Source organism: Cervus canadensis, chromosome 33, assembly GCF_019320065.1.
Source record: "Cervus canadensis isolate Bull #8, Minnesota chromosome 33, ASM1932006v1, whole genome shotgun sequence".
Lineage (NCBI taxonomy): Eukaryota > Metazoa > Chordata > Mammalia > Artiodactyla > Cervidae > Cervus > Cervus canadensis.
In genome coordinates, this window is record NC_057418.1 from 22,389,030 (window position 1) to 22,413,551 (window position 24,522).

General features: G+C 49.8%; 1 protein-coding gene and 3 pseudogenes across 1 annotated transcript in view; 3 read left to right on the forward strand and 1 right to left on the reverse strand.

Moving 5' to 3' along the window:
• LOC122433862 overlaps positions 1-20,844 on the forward strand; it is a 98,228-nt pseudogene extending 77,384 nt beyond the window's left edge.
• Positions 1-24,522, reverse strand: part of LOC122433870 (UL16-binding protein 1-like) — a 154,008-nt gene that overhangs the window by 34,867 nt on the left and 94,619 nt on the right. The gene's annotated exons all lie outside the window — the stretch shown is intronic.
• Positions 1,001-23,971, forward strand: LOC122433857 (annotated as a pseudogene).
• On the forward strand, positions 2,434-3,368 carry LOC122433867 (annotated as a pseudogene).

Consider the following 24,522-nt stretch of genomic DNA (forward strand, 5'->3'; position numbering starts at 1 on the left):
AGATTAAGTGCTTGTTATCTGCAAGGGTGACATCATTTGCAAATATTTTCTCCCATTCAGTAGTTTGCCTTTTTTGTTTTGTTTATGGTTTCCTAGCTGTGCAAAAGTATGTAAGCTTGATGAAGACCCATTTATTTATTGCTTTTGCTCATCTTTTTGTTTTCTGATTCTACCAGAGTAGAATCCATCTGGAATTGGCCTTCTTTCAGGAACTTTAATTTCCCCTGAATGGTTGCTGGGACCAAGAGAAAATTGGTTTTTTTTTTTTGAATGACAAATAATGCTGGATCATTATAACCTATGTAATTTTCAAAGTTTGTACAATTATATATTTTTAAAAAAAGGAGGGGCAAACAAGCTGTAGAATTATACAGAATCCTTCTTCAAAATGCATTGGCATTGACATTTGAAGGAATAATAAACAAATGGGACTGAAGCAAACTTGCAGAGTGATGAACTGGCCTAATTTCAACACTGCTGTGTCTCTGGGACTCAGAAAGCCCGAGGAGAGGGAGAGAGATGAGAGAAGGGCAGGTCAGTGGAAGGGTCAGGACACAGACGACCTTTATCAGTTAAGTTTGCCACCTGAACTGGCACCGGAAACAGTAACTGGGTTGGCTGAAAAGCTCCTTCAAGTTTTCCTAACATGGTGTGGAGAACCCTGAGGAAACTCAGTACAGTGCAAGGTCAAAGATCATCCAAGGCAAGCTCAAGGTGGGGAAGGAGGAAGCCCTGAGCTCTCCCCTCCATGACCTTCTTGCCAGAGATTCTTCCCTGACCTCTGATCAATTTCTATTAATTAGGGAGACCAAAATGACAAAATGATCTAACTAAGAAGATTCTGGCTATCAGTCCAAGCACAGCTCAAGTGGGAAGAGGCGGCGGCAACAGCCCTTGCGGCGGCGAGTGGGGCGGGGCAGAGACCAGAACGGAAGCGGCTTCACCGGGTGACGCCGGCGCCGGCCCGGCCCGCCCCGGGGTTGGCCTCCGCTCAGAGGATCTGCCGGCTGCCAGAGAAGTGCAGAACGTGCCCCCGAGGAAAGGATCCGCTCACCTGACCTGGCATCCTCCTCTCGTGCAAAATTGAGATCCAGGTGGCAAAGGGAGAGATGGGTGGCCCCGAGACCTGCCTTGGCTTCCTGGTCCTGCTTCTGATTGTCTGGTTCAGCGGGACGCCCGGCGGTGAGCTCGGGGATGAAGCTGCGGGGGGGGTGCGGGGCGCGTGGAAGTTGGGTGAGTTACGACCTGAACAGGGGTGGTGACGGCGCGGGGGTTCGCGAAACTCCTAGCGGGGTGGCGCCGCGGCCGCCTCCTCTTTCCCTTCCCCTGGCCCCTTTGCGCCTCGGTGGCTCCCCCGGGCTACTTGCCGGCTCTCCGGGGCAGAAGCGGTGCCTTGGGTGAAGCAGTAATGCGGGGAGTTTGGGAGGTGACGCTAGGAGAAGACGGGGCCAGGACGCTACAGGGAATGCTGTTGAGGCCCCTCAGGGCCCAGCCCGCCCCTTGGGAAGTGGGAGTCCTGGAGCCCGGCGGGCTGGGACCCGTCTGCCTCCCGGCGGGAAGGGACCCAGAAAAGCCGCGAAAAGCAAAAAGTTTGCGATCTGCGCACAGGCCCTTTCTGGTCCCTACTGCTGTCGGCCCTTGAAGGACCAGCGCTCTATATCACCGATCAGTTAACACCTGCAGGGCGGCCGGGCGAGGAGAGCTCCGCGGCCATCCTGGGGCCTGGGCGGGGGTCCGGCGGCGAGTGACCGGGCTTCTCTTGGGCGGTGGAGGCTGGAGCTCTGAGCGGACGGATGTGCGGGCCGGTCTCCCGGGGACGCGCATCCGAAAGGCCGCCGCCGGTACCGCTCGGGTCCGCTAGGCTGCCTGCCGCCCTGGCGCCCCCTGCCCCCGGTACTCCCAAGCACTGTATCAGTGTTTGGGCTCGAGCTGTCCTGTCCTGGCAAAGTAGATTCTGAAGTTATGATACTAAATGCAGCTCAACTTGACAGTAACTTCAGAAAGCTTCACAGTCTTAGAGTTGAAACGAAGGAAAAGTTTCCATCCAGAAATTGAGGAAGGAAAACTTCAGCCTTGGACAAAACGACCAGCAGAGGAGCCCATTTATGACCCTGTACATGCAGCTCCAGCCGTGTCTACACGTGTGTTTTATATCAGCCTAGGGATTTGCTGTCCAGGTATATTTCTTGTAGTACTAGTATTAGCTGTTTCGCATCTTCATAGTGTGAAAAGGATTGAATTGGAAGATAGCATCAGCGCCAGCAGTAGTTCCCAAGGGCTGTCTCAGTCCCAGTCCTACCGAGATGCCTCAGTATGTGAGAGGCAACACACACAACAATACAGCCCCCATCTCCAGTTATCCTCCCTTGTGGGTAGAGGAGTAGGACTTGAGAAGCGTCACTCTTTTGGAGGCCAAAGCTAAGGTGAATGATATCAAAGTATCTAACCAGGGAGAGGAACTCAAAAGATGTACTCTAAGAAGGTACCTTTTGGTGTACTTTCCATGGGGTTTATGTAGATGAAAAAGATTCAGATAAAGAGCAACAAGCTTTTGTAAAAACAGTTAGAGATCAAGCTTCTGAAATTCAGGTGACAACGATGCTCCCTGAAAGTTGTAAGCTACGAGATCTTCATCACAGAAATCTTCCTATTACCCACGTGTGAACAGAAGAAGGGGAAAAGCCCATGGTGGATTGCCTTACATGAACTTGGGGGATCTTAAATTATTTTTATGACAGTGCAAATATGTAGAGGCCAATAGTCCACAGGCAACTTCTCAACAAAAGCTAGTTCACATGGCTGCTCATATTGCCTGTGGAATGAGCTACCTGGTCAGAAGGAAGTCATCCACAAAGACCTGGCTCCTAGGAGCTCTGTCATTGAATAACTTCAGGTTAAGAGCAAAGCCAGTCCCTCTCCAGAGTTTTGTTCCCCATGGACTCTCACTGTCTGGGGAACAGCAAAAACACCGGATCGATGGATGGCTTTTGAAAGTCTGGTTAACAATGAGTTCTCCAGCCTTCCCTGGTGATCCAGTGGCTAAGACTCCACACTCCCAATGCAGGGGCCTGGGTTCCATCCCTGTGGGGGAACTGGATCCTGCATGCCACAGCTAAGAAGTCAGCATGCTGCTACTAAAGAGCCCAGGGGTTTATGACTCTGGCCAAACACCCTAAGTGGACATCTACCCGTTTGATGTGGCCGAGTACCTGAAAGAGGGTTACCAAATAGTCCAGCCTATCAACTGTCCTGATGACCCATTTATGTGATGGCTTGTGCTGGGCCTTCGATCCAGAGGAGTTGTGCAGTTCCAGCAAAGGGCCTGGTGTCTCACAGAGGTCCATGCAGCCCTGGGGGCCTGTGTCTGACTCTCCTCTTACAGTCCCCCAGTGTCAGGAGGAATGTGCCTGTCAAGGCCCACTTGGAGCCAGCTAGTCACATGCATCACCCAGCATCAGAGAAGCAGATTTGTCTTTCAGAACACTGAGCTTTAGGAATGCTTTAGCGTCTGAACTTTCTAAGACAGACTTACTAGTGTGGAATGCTTTCTCAATATCACTTTTATTAGCTTGAACTGAAAATGTTTGTATAAATTTTTTACACATAGTTGCCTTTGTGGTATAGGTATATTCTTACAAAATATTTTTAAAATTGTTTAAACACACATATTTGAACTAACAATCTTACTACCAACTGTTTTTTATTTTCTTAACTTCTAAAGATAATGCACGTGATTCACTTTTAGAATTTTGCTTTCTTTCACTAGTTTTGGGAATGATTTGTTTTCAACATGCAGTACTTTTTCTTAGGAAAGTAAAAACCGTCCAGCAGTTATGGGCTAATGTCCCCTCTGCTTTGCTGCAGAATAGCTACCTTGGTCCAAAGTCCCATAGGGGAAGCCACAGGTGTGAGCAGAGGATAGTGGCCACATAACAACTCTAGTGTCACATCTAGGCCAGCTGCTGGTGGGTCTTATTTGTTCCCTGTGGCCCTGCTTATGCCAAAACACATAATCACTTCTATCCTATGATGGCTGGTCTAGCTGAACTAATGATTAGGGGTTAATGAGCCCAACTCTGACATTCCATGATCAGAGACCTCATCTCTGCCAGGCCCCAGGACCACACCAGGAGCCACATTTAAATGGTGTGACTTTCCCCACTGCAAGTGACATGGCCTAGCTTCAGGACACTCGGGGTCTGTGTTGTGAGCCTTCAAGTAGAAAATGGCACGTAGCACCTTTCTGACCAGAGATACCTCTGATGTCACGGGTTCTGCCGGGTCATCTGCCCAGGAAGCAGCTCCAGCCATGCTCACCGTTCACCAATTGTGACTGCTTTTGTGCTGGGACAGCAGATTGCAGCAGAGACCTAGGGTCTGCAAAGCCTAAAATATTTCTTATGTACTATTACAGGAAACCTATGGCCACAGTGGTAATTAACTGGAGCTCCTGAAGGCCTCTAGAGGTTGTACCTTGGTTATTTGTCTCTGTATTTCCTCCAGGATATTGTGTACATGTACCATTGGGGGTGGGGAGGTAGGGTCTGAAGTCTGAATCTGGAGTTCACTAATACAGTAGCCTTCACCCCACGTTAATTTACTAGCTACTCAGGTCTCCATGCATGTCACAAGACCAGGGCATGTGAAATGACCGCTGTGTGGTCTGTGGACCCGGTGATAACCACTGTAAGAAGAACCTGGAGTGCTGTCCATTGATGGCTGAGAAGTCAGAGCATCGCTTCAACAACTGGGGGACCATGATGATGCTCTGGTTCCTGTGCCTGATATTAGAAACACACTAGGTGCAGTGTGAATGTGAGAGTAGTTTCTGCTTCTGCAGGTTCACTTACCCCAGTAAATAACCATGTGGCTCTTTGGGAAAGAATGGAAGGACTTTTGCACTAGATGTGGTGATGAAAGGGCCCTCCTCTATAGAACATGGCTTCTTTCTCTCGTGATACCTTCTGAGAAGTGGCTCAGATCTGGAAAATGGGCCTGGATCAGATGTTTTGTAGGGATGGCTGCCTTTGGCTTCCTGATCATCCAGCCCTGTGTGCTGCCACTCTTTAATTCTTTCAATGGTACAGTTTGAATCTAGGTTCTGCCCATCTGTTTGCCTTTAGGATTGCCCTGTGCTATGAGCCAGCATCATATTCTCTGCAGTCAGGCCCTGGCTGGCACTGAGACTCTCTAATCACTTTGACCCCTGCACCTACTTTCTGCTGACCCTGAGCATCCCCACCTGGAATCTGATTTTTCCACAACTTCCATCCCTGTTCCTGATAGAAGCCCACAGGAACACCATGTCCTACCACCATCCCTGATCTTCTGCAAAAGTCGTCCTTGAGCTATTGGAGATGCTTCTCATCCACGCTTTCCTCTCGGGCTCCATAGAGTCCATCAGGCTTTCCCATGGAGCTGGTGGACTGCACACACTCCTGCCCTTTCACACCATGTCCGCCCTGGCAGAGTCACTTCTCTGAGCCTTGGATCCCCTCCTCTACCACCTGCCTCGGAAGTTCTGGACTTTCTCTTTCATGCCATGTGGGCCAGGCCTTTCTCCAGGCTTCCAAGTCCCATCCTAGTGGGAGATCAGCAGCATCTCCCTGGCCTTGCTAAGCCAAGTGACCCATAATTATAAACTCTCCCTTCTCCAGCTTTGGGTTCTGTGCTCATCCTCCCCACCCACACCCCCACTGGCTGTGATCCGCTTCCTCAGGAACAGCCCCCTTACCCTCTGCATCTCCCACAGACACTCAGAGAGAACCTGACATCCTCTGGGTTTGGGCCTTTCCTTTTGAACCAGCCTGGCCCATCCCTGGGAAACGTATGTGTGGCTTAGTGCCATGTGCAGAGCTTGTGAGCAGAGTGGAAACGGGGCGTCTCCAGGGCTGTGGGGTTTCTTGCCTGCCTGAGGCTTCGTCGTCTTCCTCAGTCGTGCCTGGTGAGGGGTGGGGGGCAGACGGGGGTCCTGCTCTGTCAGCCCAGCCTGCAGCCTTCCTCTGCTGTCACAGCCCTGGGGGAGGAGGCCCACGGGTCTTCTTCTCCCACCCTCACCCTCTCTGTGGTTTGCCTTCACAGACGCTCACTCTCTGTCCTATAACTTCAACATCGATCCTCAGCCCAGACCTGGACAGCCATGGTGTGAAGTTCAAGGCCAGGTGGACGGAGAGGTTTTTCTGTCCTATGATTGTGGTCATGCTAAGATCATATTCACAAGTATATTGGCAGAAGAAATGAAAACCGTAAAGGCCTGGGAAACACAGATAGAAACACTCAGAGATATCAGGGACCATCTGCGTGACTTTACACTGGAGAAACCCACGGTCACGGGTAAGTTAGAAAGTCCAAGTACAGGAGGAGCAGATCGGGGCTTAAAAGTGCAGTTGGATGTTGGTCCTTCCCTACTCGTCCAGTGGAAAGAGCAGCTGCTGCATGAGAGACCAGGGCCAGATCAGCTGGGCCCAGGGGACGTGGACCCAGGGGAGGTGGACCCAGGGGCAAAGAATATGTCAAGCCCAGAGGCTGAGCTCTATCTTTCCCACGGTGGGAGCAGACCCTCTCACCCTGCAGGCCAGGATGACATGTCGCTGTGAGGATGACAGACACATCAGTGGATCCTGGCAGTTTGGCTTGAATGGAATAATGAGCCTCCACTTTGATTCGGAGAATGGACACTGGAGAGTGGATCACCCTGGAGGCAGATGGATGAAAGAGAAGTGGGAGAATGACAGAGCTGTGACCGACTTCCTGAAGAAGATGTCAATGGGAGACTGTCGGTCCTGGATTCAGGCTTTCATGGTGTGCTGGGAGAAAATGTTGAAGACCTCGGGTAAGTGAGAAGGGAGGAGAAAGTGACAGTCCCCTCATGGTGACATGGACCCTGTGTGTGTGTGTGTGTGTGTGTGTGTGTGTGTGTGTGTGTGTGTGTGTGTTTGAGAACGTGATCTATTGGAGTTGAGTTGTCCTGAGAGAACAATGACCCGGGGATGCTCTGTCATCCTCCTTTCTCTTTCACCTCCTGACGTCGCTCCTCAGAGCACAGGCCTTTGGACAACTGAACATGGATTTTTGCTGATCCCAAACCTGTAGACATCTTTTTGATTTCTGGGATTTATTTCTCACTCTTTCCAGAATCTTCTTTTAAATGTCAGCAATCTTCCTTCTGGAAATCTGTCAATACCACCTCTGCTGTCAGCTCCTGAGGACTCCATCCTCATGTCACCGTCTCTGAGTCACAGCAGGACTGAGTGGCTGTGTTGGAAACCTTGCTTCCCCATTAGCTGTCAGAGCCCCGTAAGGACTGGGCTCCTCCCTTCCCCCCATCTCCCCTGAGGATCTATCACTGTGGCCTCCATGTGATGGGTGCAAACTGTCTGCACAGTAGGGGTACCTGAGTCAGGGGGGCTGAGGATGCATCTGCCGAGTTTGGGGTCTGGACAAGGGCATCACTCTTACTCTCCTTGCAGCATCACCGACCATGGGCCCCTCTGCAGTCCAGCCCACGGCCACAGCCACCAAGTCTAAAGCCTGGATCCTCCCCGTGCTCCTCACCAGTTTCATCATAACTGTCTTCGTGGGCTGTGTCCTTTACAGGAACAGGTACTGAGGGCAGAATCCAGTGGGAAGGCAGGGGCACAAGACATGGTGTGAGGAGGAGAAAGATAAATCCAAGCCAACCCCTGCCCCTCACTGACCCTCCTCATCCTGGAAATGAGCAGGTGGATAAGACCTCATGTCACCTGAGAGCAGAACTGGGACGAGCTCGGCCCTGAGTTCTGAGAGTCCCCACTGTCAGCAGACATTGTGAAAAGGGAGGGGCCCTCACTAGGCTGAGGGCCTATTGATGCTGAAAGGGTTGAGCCACGTCCCCTGACTGAGCACAGACCGCTGGCTGGCAGGGCCCAGGGTGGGTGGTGTGAGAACAGCAGGCGCTCAGGGCGAGGGCAGGACTCCCGGGGCTGAGAGCAGCATGGGGGCTCCACATGACGTGTCAGCGGGGAGGGGACCCACCCAGGGGCCAAGATGAGAGGGGCCGGGCTCTCATCCCAGGAGGAAGGGCAGGAGGCCTTTGCAGACCCAGCTCCAAAGGCCTGTTCTCGCAGGAAGTGGCTTGGGCCAAGCAGGCAAGGCAGGAGCCCCACAGGATAGACTGTGGGAAGGGGCGAGGCCAGGCCTGTGCTCCTGGGGCAGCAGCAGTTCTGACTCAGCCTGTGGCCTGCCCGTCACCAGCCTCCTGGGGACCCAGAGCCTCCATCACTGAGCGGCCCTGCCTTGAGCAGAGGTCCTGGGGATGGTGGGCCTGAGCTGGGGTGGAGGCGCCCAGCTGGGCGGGACCAGGAAGAGATGGGGGGCAGGGACCTGGTCCTGAGAGCTGTGTGTGCTGCTGGCTCAGAGGCTGGAGGGGAGCGAAGGAAGGAGGTTTGCCTGCAGCCCCCCAGGGCTGTCAGGAGGCAAGGCCCCTCCTCCGGGACCTGCTCCCTGGTCCTTTAGGCCCCCCTCGGGGGGGATCCGGACCTGAGTAAAGGGAGCAGATTGATTCCTCACTGGCTCCAGTCCTGAGCCTGAGCAGGGGGTGTCAGGGCCTGGGGTAGGGGTGGGAGTGAAGGACATAGGAGCCCCTATTGAGGGTGGGGCTTGGAGGCTGGGGAGGGGCAGCCCCAGGAAAGTGACGGGATTCCTTAGCCTCCTGGACCAATACCTCTTTCTTTTCTGCAGGAGATGCTGCTCTCATCAAGCCCCTGACACATTCTCTGTCGGCCTCAGGACTCAGTCTTTGCTTGGCCGCCTTTGTTCTACTGACCACTTTAGAGCCAGGAGATCAGACCAGTATTCGGAGCCTGCCTTCCAGTTGTGCTGACCCAGATGCTCATTGTCTTCTGACCAGTCATATGGTGAACAGGCTTCTCAGTCTCTTTTTTTCTTCCCATCCTGTTTTGCGTCTTTCTCTTGGTGCTAAGTGATGGAATCCCTGCACTGAAATATTCAACTTGCTGAATAAGAAATCTCCTCAAACAGGACACTTTCTTCTTCTAGTTTGGGAAAATGAGACTCTTCTCTGTATGGCAATCTCGGTGTTGCAAATGGTAATAGTGGAAGAAAAATACCATCTGCTATTACAGGACTCAGGGATCCTTTCTATGTTCAGAGAAACATCTTCAGAGTATTTTCAACAGAACAAAATATTATGTCTGAATGTCTCTTTTAGTCATTTTATTTCGTATAGTAATATTTAAGTCAGTATTTCACTATTACAAAACATATAAATACTTCAAGCTTCTTTTTCTAATCAAGGAGGCAACTCAGGACATTTCACCGTTTTTCCACCTTCTGGGATTAAACAGAACTGATGATTGAGCTACATTTATTGTGGAAGTGAAGAATAAAAAGAAAGCTCTTAAAGTAACATGCAGTCTAGCTCTCGATCCCAACAGTATCCTGATAACCTGGATCCAAAGATATATTCTGGAACTTGAGCAATAAAATCGTTGTTTATTTCATCGAGATCTGCACCCTCAGTGGTGACTCTACTCTGTTCCTCTATTCCTCCCCCTCTGCAAGGAGGAGCCAGACTTTACCACATAAACTGTGTCTGTTTTGAAAAGTAGGTTTATTTCCCCATTGATTGAGATTCATATTCAGAATAAATAATGAATTACTACAAATAAAGAAGATAAATTGTAACTTTTTGGCCACTGATTGAGCGGTTCACATATCGTGAATTGTTGTTCAGTCGTTAAGTCGTGTCCAACTCTTTGCGGCCACATGGTTGCAGCAGATGAGGCTTCCCTGTCTCTCAGTATCTCGAAGAGTACTGTCAGACTCATCTCCATTGAGTCAGTGATGCCATCCAACCATCTCATCCTCTGTCATCCCCTTCTCCTCCTGCCCTCAAGCTTTCCCAGCATCAGGGTCTTTTCCAATGACTTGGCCCTTCACATCAGGAATCAAAGTATTGGAGTTTCATCTTCAGCTTCAGTCCTACCAATGAATATTCAGGGTTGATTTCCTTTAGGATGGACTGGTTTCATCTCCTTGCAGTCCAAGGGAATCTCAAGAGTCCTATCTAGCACTACAATTCAAAAGCATCAGTTCTTTAGCACTCAGCCTTCTTTACGGTCCAACTCTCACGTGCATCACTACTGGAAAATCCATAGCTTTGACTGGACAAACATTTACTGGCAAAGTGATGTCTTTGCACTGCACATCCTACTCAGCATCTTTCTTTTTTCTTCTGAAACCAATTTTATCGCTTGACCTTGATGGTCAGTTTTGCTTTCTTATCATGCATGTGTTCACTAGAGGACCATTTTGATTTCCTTTAAGTACTTTTCCTTTGCTTTCACAACTTGACCAACTGTTTGATGCTAAAGGCCTGGCTTCTGGGCTGTCTTGGCTTTTGACATGCCTTTTTCCAAAGCTTAACTAGTTCTACTCTTGGATTTAAACTGAAAGATTGTGTGATTCTTCCCCTCACTCAGACATGTAGAGGCCACTGTAAAATTATTTTTTTCTTTTCTTTAGCTTTTCTTCCAAGGAGCAAGCATCTTTTCATTTCTTAATTAAAATTAATTTTCATTTAATGGCTGCAGTCACCTTCCACAGTGCTTTGGGAGGTCAAGAAAATAAAATCTGCCTCTTTTTCCACTATTTCCCATATTATTGCCATGAAGTGATGGCCCCGGATGCCAAAATCGTAGTTTTTCGAAATTGAGTTTTAAGTCAGCATTTTCACTCTGTTCCTTCACCTTCTGTCAGAGGCTTTTTAGATCCTCTTCACTTTCTGCCATTCGGTTGCTATCATCTGCACATCTGAGGTTATTTGTCCAGGCAAACTTGATTCCAGTTTGGGATTCATCCAGCCCAGCATTTCACACAATGTACTCTGCATAGAATTTGAATAAGCAGAATGACAACATACAGCCTTAACTTACTCCATTTTTGAGCCAGTCCATTGTTCCATGTCTTGTTCTGACTATTGCTTCGTGTCCTGCATATAGGCTTCTCAGGAGACAGGTAAGCTGGTCCCGTATTCCCATCTCTTTAAGAATTTTCCACAGTTTGTTGTGATCCACACAGTCAAAGGCTCTTGCATAGTCAATGAAGCAGAAGTAGATGTTTTCTGGAATTGCCTTACCTTTTCTGTAATCCAGCAGGTGTTACCAATTTGATCTCTGCTTCCTCTGCATTTTTAAATCCAGCTTATACATCTGGGAATTCTTGCTTCACATACCACTGAAGCCTAGCTTGAAGGATTTTGAGCATGACCTTGCTGTGAGATGTGTATACTGCTATGGTAGCTTGAACATGAAAACTGACCATTTCCAGTCCTGTGACCATTGTGGAGTTTTCCAAATATTGAGTGCCTATTCAGTGCAGCATTTTAAGAGCATCATCTTTTAGGATTTTAAATCATTCACCTGGAATTCTATCACCTCCACTAGCTTTGTTCTTAGTAATTCTGCCTAAGGCCCACTTGATTTCACACTCCAAAATATCTAGCTCTAAATGAGTGACCACACCACCATGGTTATCGGGGTCATTAAAATCTTTTTTGTATACTTCTTCTGTCTATTTTTGCCACCCCTTTTTCATCTTTTCTGCTTCTGTTAAGTTCTTGCTGTTTCTGTCCTTTATTGTGTCCATCTTTGCATGAAATATTCCCATGGTATCTCCAATTTTCTTGAAGAGATCTCTAGTCTTTCCCTTTCTATTGTTTTCCTCTATTTGCATTGATCATCTAGGAAGTCTTTCTTATCTCTCCTTGCTATTCTTGGGCATTCTGCATTCAGATAGATAGATCTTTCCTTTTCTCCTTTTCCTTTCGCGTCTCTTCTTTTCTCAGCTATTTGTAAGGCCTCCTCAGACAACCATTTTGCCTTCTTGCATTTCTTTTTCCTGAGGATGGTTTTGGTCAGCACTTTGTGTACGACATCATGAACCTGCATCCATAGTTCTTCAGGCGCTCTGTGTACCAGATATAATCCCTTGAAGCTATTTGTCACTTCCACTGTATAATAGAAGAGATTTGATTCAGGTCATAGCTGAATGGCCTAGTGGTTTTTCCTACTTTCTTCAATTTAAGTCTGAATTTTACCATAAGGAGCTCATGATCTGAGCCATAGTCAGCTCCCGGTCTTGCTTTTGCTAACTGTATAGAGGTTCTCCACCTTTGGCTACAAGGAATATAATCTGTCTGACGTCAGTATTGACCATCTGGTGATGTCCCTGTGTAGAGTCATCTCTTGTTTTGTTGGAAGAGTGTTTTTCCTAGGACTAGAGTGTTCTCTTGGCAAAACTCAAATAACCTTTTCCTTCCTTCATTTTATACGCCTAGGCAAAACTTGCCTGTTCCTCCTGGAATCTCTTGACTTCCTACTTTTTCATTCCAGTCCCCTATGATGAAAAGGACATCTTTTTTTGGTGTTAGTTCTAGAAGGTCATGTAGGTCTTCACAGAAGTGTAAACCTGTGAAAGGTTTGAACATATCCTGAATAATCAACCTGATAAAAAAAAGCTGCTGGGATATCCTCACATATTCATATAAATGACAGCCTTTTTAATAAATCAGGATCAAGGGGTACCAGAAATGCAATAACAGGGATTTTCTCACATCATTTGTAGGAGAAAAATTGAATAATGTCCTGAGATGTGTATTTCACTGTATCTCAATGGTAGATCATTCACTCATCCTACTACACAGTCAACCCAGTGTTAGTTCCAAATAGAAAATGTGGACCAAAAGCCATGTAGATACAGCAAAACCTCAGAGATAGTCCAGCTTGGGTTCCAGACCAGAGAAATAAATTGAATATCATAATAAAGAGAATCAATCAACCTTTCATTTCCCACTTTGTATATAGCTTTGTTGACACTGTCTGAAGTCTGTTAAGTGTGCAATAGCTTTATGACTAGATAAATAATATACAGAGTTTAACAATGCTGTGTTTCTAAAATAAAGTTGTTTGAGCATCATCTGTGCCTTCATGAGGTAACATGTTTTTGCCGGTGGAGGGTCTTGTCTCAGTGCCTATGTCTGCTGCCTGATCAGGGTGGTGGTTGCTGAAGGTTGGGGTCGGTAGGGCAATTTCTGAAAAGAGGACAACAATGAGGTTTTCCACATCCCATGACTCTTCTTTTCACAGATTTATCCGTAGCATGCAGTACTCTTTACCAGTGTTGGCATCCATGAAAATAACATGGATCTCATTGTACTTCTCCATCAGGCTCTTGGATGCTTTGTCAATCAGCAGTAATATTTTGAAAGGAATCTTTCTTTCTGAGCAATAGATCGCCATCGTGGACTTGAAATATTTGGCCACCAATGTTGTAAACAGATAGGCTGTCATCCAGGCTTCATTGTTTCATTTACGGAGCACAGCCAGAACAAATTCAGCCTAATTCTAAAGGGCCTTAGAATTTTCCAAGTGATAAATGACCATCGACTTCCAGTAATCTGCTGCATTAGTCCTTATCAAGAGAATCAGCCTGTTCTTGGAATCTTTGAAGCCAGGCATTGACTACTCCTCTCCAGGTATCAAAGTCCTGGTGGGCATCTTCTTCCAATAGGTGGCCCTTTTGTCTGCCCTGCAAATGTCTAACTTAGTGTGGTCACCTTCATAGATTATCTCAGCTATATCTCTTGGATAACTTGTGGCAGCTTCTCTGTCAGGTCTTGTACTACACTCTGCACTTTATTTTATGGAGATAGCTTCTTTCCATAAGCTTCATGAACCAACCCCCTGCTATCTTCAAATTTTTCTTCTGCAGCTTTTTCACCTCTCTTAGCCTTCATAGAAATTAAGAGAGTTAGGGCTTTGATCTCAACTAGGCTTTGGTCTCAGAAAATATTGTTGCTGGTTATATCTTCTATCCAGACCCGCAAAACTTTCTTCATATCAGCAATAAGGATGTTTTACATTCTCAGAAACAGACTCCCATATTTAAAGAGTAAACTTTCAGTTGCTGGGGGAAGGAGGCAGAAAGGGATAGTTAGGGAGTTTGGGAAGGTCATGTACATGCTGCTCTACTTAAAATGGATAACCATCAAGGACCTATGTGTGGCATATGGTGTGTCTGTGTGTGCACACTCTGTGTGTGTCCAACTCTGTCCTCATGGACTGTACCCTGCCAGCTCCTCTGTCCATGGAATTTTCCAGCAAGAATACTGGAGTGGGTTGGCCTTTCCTTCTCCAGGGATTTTCCCAGCACAGAGATCAAACCCACAACTCTGCTCAGTGTTAACGTGGCTGCCTGTCAGGAGCGGAGTCTGGGGAGAATGGATACATGTATGTACACGGCTGAGTCCCTTAGCTGTTCACCTGAAACTATCCCAACACTGTTTGTTAATCAGCTACACCCAATAAAGCATAAAGTCTTTTAAAACTAGACTGTTTTTTAGTTGAGTATTTGGAGCAAATTCTGGGAAAAAGATGAAAAAGAGATGAAAAACCCAACTGCCACTTTTGAAGAGCCCAGAGCAAAAGCAGCATATCTCACGTGCCCCCCGCACACAACAACACTTAAGGGATCAGCAGGTCACCTAAGCCACCCCTCTGACTGACCCCTGGGCACACCCCTCCCCTCACCCCATAGAAGGAACCAGCTCGCCCCACCACCTCGGGGAGCGAGCAAGGAAGGAACCTGTCATTTGTTCTCGCTCCCCTCTGCTGCAGCAAGAGCCCCAATAAAGCCTTGCCTCAATTTCTTTTGATTAAGAAATTTGATTTATTTCTATTGTCTCTCCTCTGATAGATTAAGGAGTCCAAGAGCCTGGTGTGTAACAATTTGGGGACAAGAGACACATGTGGCCTGGAAGGAGGACTGGACACAGGCTTGGGTGGGGAAGCAACTTTGTGGGTTCAGGTGATGGATGTGTCAGGGGAAGACTCTCATGCATAGGCCTGGGGAACAGGGGCCTGGGTTTAATCTCTGGCAAGAGGCAACACGGGGACCATGTAGCTCCAGTGGAGGAGTCTGGTGAAGAGGCAAGTGACTGGGAGAACAGGAGAAAGAGGGACAGTGTTAGAGTCCTGGTCAGGGCAGCCAGGTGGGGGACAACGGGCCTCTCTGGACAGGCCTGGCCACCCCCACCCGTGCATTCTCCCGGCACCTGGACACAGAGTAGACCCCAGATGGGAGTAGAATCAACCGGGAGGTGATTTTAATGAGTGTTGACAATGAGCCTCCCTAAAAGAACATGAAACTCCACCTGATTGCTCTTGCTACTTCCTTAATATTCTGCTCGCATCCATTTCCAAATCTAGAAAGAGGGAAGCCAGCCTCACTCAGTGACAAGACATGAAATGGAGCACTGCCCGTGCTGAGGGGTCAGCGCGACCCTCCGAGGTCAGGGCTCAGTCACCCCTGAAGCTAGTCAAGCCCAAGAGCCCCGAAATAACAGAGATGGATCCCTCTGTCACAGACGTTGATCTCTCAATGTCATTGATAAACCTCTATGTCATAGATAGACCACTTCCCAAGAATTAGGAGGTCTTGTCAGTCCCAAAGAGTGATGGGTCATCTCACTCATCATCAGCGGATAGCCCTGAGATATGAACGTGAGATGTTCAGTGCTGGCTGGATGCTGCATAAAAGTAAATTTTGAGAAGGAGGAAAATGGATCACACAGGCTACCAGTGTAGAACAAGCAGCCGGAAGAGCCCGCCAGGTGGCGCCCGGTGGCAGCGCTGGATCCCGGTCTCCACGGGGAACCTGGAAATTCAGGTTCTGGCCTCAGTCCTCAAACTCTTTCTAATGAGCAGTCACTTTGGCCCACAAAAGGTCTAGGACTACTCTGGGACAAAAACGACTAGAAAACATATTGCTGATGACACTGCAGTGAAGGGCTGTCTCCAGGCCCTTTCAAGAGATCCGCAGAGTTCTTTGGTGTGGGTAGTTGTGGGGTGGTGGTTGGCGTGGAAATCTTGAGTCTTTTAAGAAGAGCAGGGCTTCTTCTTCCCTCCAACCTTAGTCGGTCAAGCCTCTGCCTGCAACGTAAGAGATCGGGCTTCGATCCCAGGGTCAGGAAGATCCGAAGAAGGAGGCCATGGCGACCCACTGAAGTACACCACCGCAGGAAGACTGCAGGCGGGGATGGGAGGAAAGTTGAGGGGCCAGAAGGATTCGGAGGAGAAAAGAAACGCTGAGGGACAGGAGGAGACAGGAGTCAGTCAGGAGGGGGCGGCTGGGTGGGGCCAGGCGAGGCTTCGGACGCCGGAGAAGGAGGCCCCGGGGTTCCCGGAACTGTCCGGGCGTCACCTGAGGAGGAAGGGGGCGGGAGTGACCCGGGGTGGAAGAGGCGGGAATGGACGCGAGGGCAGGGCGGCCTCTCTATAAATAGCTCCGCTCTCCCAGCGAAGTCAGGCCAAATCACTTTCCACGTGGTGATGGCCGGGACCATTGACCCCCAAGCGCGTCTTAGTTTGGCGGCCCTGCTTCTACTTGGGTCTCTCTGGTTCTGCCCGGCGCGAGGCGGTGAGTTCGGGGATTAACCTGCGGGGAGCGGACGCGGGGGCCTTAAGACCCCGAGAGGGATGCGGGTGTCCGCCGGGGTTCGGGAACCTGCGCCGGGCCGCCTCCTGCTTTCAGACTCCGCGCGCTCCTTTCCCGCTGCGCTCCTGCTCCTCCGCCCCCACTCCCGGGCTGGTTGCCGTCTCCCGGCCCTCCCAATCCCTGTATGTAAAAGACACGATCTGGGTGAAAAAGAAATCCCAGCAGGAAGGGAGGGGAAGCAGGGAGAAGTGGGAGCCAGGGCGGCCGCAAGAAGTGCTGCTGCAATCCCCGGGCCGCCCCTCGGGGATTCGGATCCGTTGGAGTCCGTGCAGGACAGGTCGCGGCCGCTCCCGAGGGACCGAACCCACGGGGTGCAGGGGAAGGCTGGGTGCAGTCTGAGCAGTTGCGTTGGGCGGAGAGTGGGAGCGGGAGATGGGCAAGGGTCTAGGTGGAGTCCGCAACCTGGGCGGGGAGTGGGCGGGCAGCGCAGGAGGGAGGGGCGGGGAGATGGGTGGAGTCTGTCCTAGGAAGCCTCCTTAGAGTCCTGCTTGGTTACAACACTATTCTTTCCATATCCCTCCCCATCCCAAGAACCTCAGGGCCTCCAACAACTTCCCATCTGTGAAGGGACCCTAAACCTGCCCTCTGTCAACTGGCACCCTATCCTCTTGCCTGAGAATTCACCCCAGCAGAAGCCTCCCAGCCTGGCCCCCAGGACATAAAGCAGGAGAGCTAGGAAAAGAGTTTCCCAAAGTATCTGACACAGGGCACCCCCACTTCTACCCTTCGGTCCCACATTCATATTCCCTAAGACCATGGACACAGCGGTCTATAATAGCCATTAGTTAAGACAGGAGTTGGAAAGGAAAAAAAGGACAGGAGTTGGAGAACCTTTTCTTCAAAAGACAGAGAGTAAATCTGTCAGTCTCCACAAGCCATTTGGTGTCTGTGTGGTTAATACATCTTCACATTTGTGCTAGAAGAGCAGGCAAAGATGACCTGAAAAACCAAAAGAACCAAGTGGCTCTCCTGGGTCACACCACAATGATAGATGATTCATCCCCTAGGGATTCATCCAAGGGGTGCCTTAGCTTCCTGTTTATGAACCAGAAACTTACTCTGTCCTGTCTTGTAGGTTCTGGTTGGCATGAATGTGAAAGGAGTGTGGGTCCAGCAGATATGGGCTAATGTCCCCTGACCCCCTCTGCTCTAGAGTGGCTTCCTTGGTCCATGGAGATATAGGGGACACTGCATGAAGTCTCAGGCATAAGCAGAGAATAGTGTGTGCATGCTAAATCGCTTCAGTCATGTCCAACTCTTTGCAACCCTATGGACTATAGCCCACCAGGGTCCTCTGTCCAAGAGATTCTCCAGGCAAGAACACTGGAATGGGTTGCCATGCCCTCCTCCATGGGATCTTCTCTCACCCAGGGATAGATCCCACATCTACTTCAGCTCCTATGTTGCAGGCGAATTCCTTACTGCTGAGCCACGGGGGCAGGCCCTGGAGAACAGTGGTCATACAACCATTCTGATGTCAGGCCTAGGCCACCCGCAGGTACATCTTATTTGTTCCCTGTGGCCCTGCTTATGCCAAACCACATGATCAATTCTATCCTATGATGGCTGGTCCATCTGAACTAATGTTTAGGGGTTGATGAGCCCAGATCATGATGGACAACTTTGACATTCCAGGACCAGAGGCCTCATCTCTACCAGCCCCCAGGACCATAGCAGGAGCCACATTTAAATGGTGTAGTATTCCCCACTGCACATCGCTTGGCCTTGCTTCAGGACATAAAGGGTCTGTGTTGTGAACCTCCAAGTAAAATGCCATATTCGGCACATAGCGCCTTTCTGACCACAGATACCTCTGACGTCACAGTTTCTGCTGGGTCATCTGCCCAAGAAGCAGGTCATCGTTCACCAATCGTCTGTGACTGCTTTTGTGCTAGGACAGCAGTTGTAACAGAAAACTATGGTCTACAGAGCCTGAATTATGTCATATGTACAATTATAGAAATCAATGGCTGCACTAGGAATTAAATGGAGATAGGATAGGGATGACACTCCTGCAGCCCTCGAGAGGTTGTAGGTTGGTACTCTAACATTTTCTCCAGAATATGACATTGTTCACACGTACTATTGGGGGATGAAAGTCAGTGTCAGAAGTGTGAACTTGGAAATTGCTTCTATGTTAGCCCTCACGGCAATTTACTATCTGTGAAGATTTTTCATTCATATTGCAAATGCAGTGGATGTGAAATGTGAATGAGAATGTGAAATGAGGATCAGTGAATGGGTGACATTCCTGTGAGCAGGATGTGGGAGAGTTGTGTATTCCTTACCACAGATCTCAGGCACCACAGTAATAACAGGCGGCCGTGGTGATGTTTCAGATTGCTGGACATGATGTCAGACCAACACTAGGTCCTTGTGAATATGGGGGTGGCTTCTCTGCCAAGTGTACACTTACCCCAGTCACTGACCATGTGGCTTCCAAAGGCCAGAAGGACCTGTGCACTTGCTGTGGTGATAAGAGGGCCCTCCTTGCTAATGCCTGGCATCTCTGTCTCTAGTAATGGATTCTGAATATAAGACCTGACTCAGTGCTGGAAACTGCACAGAGGATCTGGACATTTTGTTGGCATGTCAGCATTCAGCTTCCTGAACATCCAGTCTTGTGTTTGTCTCTGGTTTTGTTTTTTAATTTTTCCTTTCAATCGTGTAGTTTTTAACAGCGCTCACTGCTCATCCGTTTGCCTCTAGGGTTGCCCTGTGCTATGAGCCAGCATCACACTCTCTGCAGTCAGGCCTGGCTACACTGGGACTCTCTAGTCACTTTGACCACTGCATTTACTTTGTGTCTGAAATAGAGCACTCCCCCTGGCATCAGCTCTTTCCACCTTCTCCATCCTTACTCCTGCTGGAAGCCCACAGGTACACCATCTCCTCCCACCATTGATGACCTTCAGCAAGAGTCATCCTGGACCTGTTGGAGATGCTTCTCCTCCACTCTTTCCTCTTGGGCTCCACAGAACCTGGTGGCCTGCACACCTTCCTGCCCTTTCAAACCATGTCCGCCCTGGCAGATTCGCTTCTCTGAGCCTTTAATCCCCTCCTCTACCACCTGCCTCGGAAGTTCTGGATTTTCTCTTTCAAGCCAGGTGGGCCAGGCCTTTCTCCAGGCTTCCAAGACCCTTCCTAGTTGTAGATCAGCAGCATCTCCCTGGCCTTGCTAAGTCCTGTGACCCCTAAATGTGAATTCTCCTTTCTGCAGCTTTGGGTTCTGTGTTGGCCTTAGGAGCAGAGTGGAGATAATGTTATGAGCCTTCTCCACTTGCTCAGCCTGTAGGTGGTGTTGGGGGGCAGGGGGGCCTTCCTGCTCTGCCCACCCAGCCCTGCAGCTGTACTCTGCTCTCACATAAGTTGAGGGAGGAGGTAAAGGGTCTTCTTCTCCCAACTCTGCCCTCACCTGCGTTTTCCTTCACAGATCCTCACTCTCTTTGCTACAACTTCACCATCGATCCTCAGCCTAGTCCTGGAGAGCCATGGTGTGTGGTTCAAGGCCAGGTAGATGGGAATGTTTTTCTCTCCTATGACTGTGGTGGCGCCAAGATCCAATCCACAAGTCCATTGGGAGAGGAGGTGAAAACTACGCACACTTGGGAAACACAGACAGAAACACTGAGAGACATCGGGGACTTGCTCAAGTGGCGATTGTCTGACGTCATACCTGAGAAACACATGGCCAGAGGTGAGTTCAGTTCAGTTCAGGTCAGTCGCTCAGTCGTGTTCCACTGTTAGCGACGCCATGGACTGCAGCACGGCAGGGTTCCCGGTCCTTCACCAACTCCCAGAGCTTGCTCAAACTCATGTCCATCAAGCCAAACTCATGTCCATTGAGTCCAGGGATGAGTGAGCAAGTCCAAATACTGAAGGAGCACACTGGGGGCTTAGCTACATCCTTTGTTTATGGGTGAAAAATTCAACTGGATATTGGTCCTTCCCTAGTAGTCCAGTGGAAGAAGAGGGCCTTGGAGGAGAGAACAGGGCCTGATTAGCCAGGACCAGGGGAGGTGGACCAAGGTGAGGCAAGGAATTTGTCAAGTCCAGAGGCTGAGCTCTTTCTTTTCCTCGGTGGGTCAGGCCCTCTGACCCTGCAGGCCAGGATGACGTGCCGGTGGGAAGAGGATGGACACATCAGTGGATCCTGGCAGTTTGGCTTCAATGGCCAAATGTGGCTCCGCTTTGATTCAGAGAATGAACACTGGACAGTGGTTCATTCTGGAGGGAGGCGGATGAAAGAGAAGTGGGAGAATGACAGAGCTGTGACCGACTACTTGAAGAGGGTCTCCATGAGAGACTGTCGGGCCTGGCTTCAGGATTTTATGGTGCGCTGGGAGGAAATGTTGAAGAGCACAGGTGAGAGGAGCATAAGGACGTGGCAGTCCACGCAAGGTGATGTGAACCCACCGTCTGGGTGTGCGTGTGTGTGTCTGTGTGTGTGTTTTAGCAAAGTGATCCATCTAAAGTGAGCTGTTCCTGAAACATGGATGGCCCTAGAGAGTGTCATACTGAGTGATGTAAGTCAGAAAGAGAAGGAGAAATATCATATGACATGCCTTATATGTGGAATCTAAAAAGAAATAGTACAAAGGAACTTACAAAACAGATTCACAGACTTAGAAAACAAGCTTATGTGTACCCAGGGAAAGGGATAGTTAGGGACTTTGGGGAGGTCATGTACGCAGTGCTGTATGTTAACGGATAACCAACAAGCTCCCACTGTATAGCACATGGAACTCTACTCAATGTTATGTGCCAGCCTGGATGGGAGAGGGGCTTAGGGGAGAAGGGGCACATGTATATCTATGGCTGGATCCCTTCGCGGTTCACCTGGAACTATCATAACGTTGTTAATCAGCTATACCCCAATACACAGTGGTTTTGGTGTTAAATAAAATAAAAGAATGTAAAAAGAGAAATAAATAAAGGGAGTTGTCCTGGGAGAACAATGTCCCGGGGATGCTCTGTCATCCTCCTTCCTCTTCCACCTCCTGACGTCTCTCCTCACAGCACAGGCCTTTGAACGAGTGAGTATGGATTTTTGCTGATGCCAAACCTGTAGACATCTTACTGATTTCTGGGATTTATTTCTCACTGTACCCTCTTTATGGAATCTTCTTTTAAATGTCCCCAATCCTCCTTCTGGAAATCTGTCAATACCACCTCTGCTGTCAGCTCCTGAGGACTCCATCCTCATGTCACCGTCTCTGATGTCACAGCAGGACTGAGTGGCTGTGTTGGAAACCTTGCTTCCCCATTAGCTGTCAGAGCCCCCTGAGGACTGGGCTCCTCCCTTCCCCCCATCTCACCTGGGGGTCTATCACTGCGGCCTCCATGTGATGGGTGTACACTGTCTGCACAGTAGGGGTACCTGAGTCAGGGGGCTGAGGAGGCATCTGCTGAGTTTGGGGTCTGGACAAGGGCTTGACTCTTACTCTCCTTGCAGCATCACCGACCACGGGCCCCCCTGCAGTCCAGCCCAGGGCTACAGCCATCGATCTCACCACAAGGATTGTCCTCGGGGTTCTCGCCAGTTTCTTCATAATGGGCATCATAGTAGCCTGGAGCCTTTACAAGAAGAGGTACTGAGGGCAGAATCCAGAGGGAATCAGGGGCACAGGGCCTGGTGTGAGGACGGGGAGGGAAATCCCGCAGGCTGAGTCAGAACTGCTGCTGCTCCAGGAGCACAGGCCTGGCCTCACGCCTTCCCACAGTCTCTCCTGTGGGGCTCCTGCCTTGCCTGCTTGGCCCACTTCCTGTGAGAATGGGCCTTTGGAGTTGGGTCTGCAAAGGCCTTCCCACCCCTTCCTCCTGGCATTGGGAATCCCATCCAACCCCTGCCCTTCACTGTACCTCCTCATCCTGGAAATGAGCCAGGTGAGTAAGACCTCATATAACCTGATAGCAAGAACTCAGACAGGCTCAGGCCTCAGTTCTGATGGCTCCTCACTGTCAGATGACAATGGGAAGTGGGGGGTGGCTGGGGTGCAGGAAGGCTGGGAACCTGTTGAAGTTGCAGAGACTGCTGTCTGGCAGGGCCCAGGGTGGGTGGTGTGAGAATGTGGGGGCTCCACATGACGTGTCAGTGAGGAGGGGACCCACCCAGGGGCCGAGATGAGAGGGGCCGGGCTCTCAGCCCAGGAGGAAGGGGTGGGAAGGCCTTTGCAGACCCAACTCCAAAGGCCTATTCTCACCGGAAGTGGCTTGGGCCAAGCAGGCAAGGCAGGAGCCCCACAGCAGAGACTGTGGGAAGGGGCGAGGCCAGGCCTGTGCTCCTGGGGCAGCAGCGGTTCTGACTCAGCCTGTGGCCTGCCCGTCACCAGCCTCCTGGGGACCCAGAGCCTCCATCACTGAGCGGCCCTGCCTTGAGCAGAGGTGCCTGGGGATGGTGGGCCTGAGCTGGGGTGGAGGCGCCCAGCTGGGCGGGACCAGGAAGAGATGGGGGGCAGGGACCCTGGTCCTGAGAGCTGTGTGTGCTGCTGCTCAGAGGCTGGAGGGGAGGGAAGGAAGGAGGTTTGCCTGCAGCCCCCCAGGGCTGTCAGGAAGCAAGGCCCCTCCTCCAGGGACCTGCTCCCTGGCCCTTTAGGCCCCCCTCAGGGAGGATCCGGACCTGAGTGAAGGGAGCAGATTGATTCGTCACTGGCTCCAGTCCTGAGCCTGAGCAGGGGGTGTCAGGGCCTGGGGTGACTCTGTGATGCAGGAAGGAAGGAGGAGGGGACAAGAAGCTGCTGGGCCTGGGGTGGGGGTGGGGGTGGGGGACATGGGAGCCCCTCAGTGAGGGCGGGGCTGGAGGTGGACTGGGAAGGAAAGTGACAGGATTTCCTCCGCCTCCTGGACCAAGGCCTCTTTCTTTTCTGCAGGAGACGGTGCTCCCAGGAAGCCCGACAGGTGCTCTGTCTGCCTTTCTTCTGCTCTTCACTTTAGATCCAGGAGATCAGACCCCATGGATCCTGAGTGTGTTTTCTGGTTACGATGACACATCATCTCATGAGCTTTATCACATTTGATGAAATCCTACTCAGCATCTCTTAAAAAAAATCGGAAGCAATTTATTTCACCACTTTCTCCTGGTGCTAAGCGATGGAATTTCTACACTGAAATGTCCAGGTACTTGAAGAAATCTCCACAAACAGGACATTTTTCATCGTATTCTAGTTTGTGGATAATTAGACTCTGCCTCGTGACCTCGTTCTTGCAAATGGTATTGCAAGAAAAATACCATCTGGTATTATAGGACTCAGGGATTCTTTCTGTGTCTGGAGAAATCACCTCAGCCTACTTTCAATAGAACAAAGTTTTATTTATGACTGTTCCCTTAATAATTTATTATGCTGAAAGTGCAAGTGTTAGTTGCTCAGTCCTGTCTGACTCTCTGCGACCCCGTGGACTGTAGCCCGCCAGGCTCTCTGTCCATGGGATGCTCCAGGCAAGAACACTGAAGTGGGTTGCTGTTTCCTTCTCCAGGGACCTCTCCAACTCAGGGATTGAACCCGCGTCTCCTGTGTCTCCTGCATTGACAGGCGGATTCCTTACCATCTGAGCCACTGGGGAAGCCCATTTATTATGCTGCTGCTATTTAAATCAAAATCTCAGTACTCCAGAAAACTTGAAGTATTTGTTTCTCTCTCATGAGAGAAGTCATGATATTTCACCATTTCTCCACCTTATGGGATTAAATGTAACTGGTGCTTCTGAGAAAACATGGTCTGAGCGGATGCTTGCACCCTGTGTTCATGGCAACGCTGTTCCCAGCAGCCAGGCCTGGAAGCCACCTCGTGTCCACTGACAGATGAGTGGAGAGAGAAGATGTGGACATATATCCAGTGCAATGTTACTCAGCGTCAAAAAGAATGAAATAACGCCATATGTAGCAACATGGATAGACCTGGAGATTGTCATATTGAGCAACATACGCCAGACAGAGAAGCTGAAACAATTTTTTTGCCATCACTTATATGT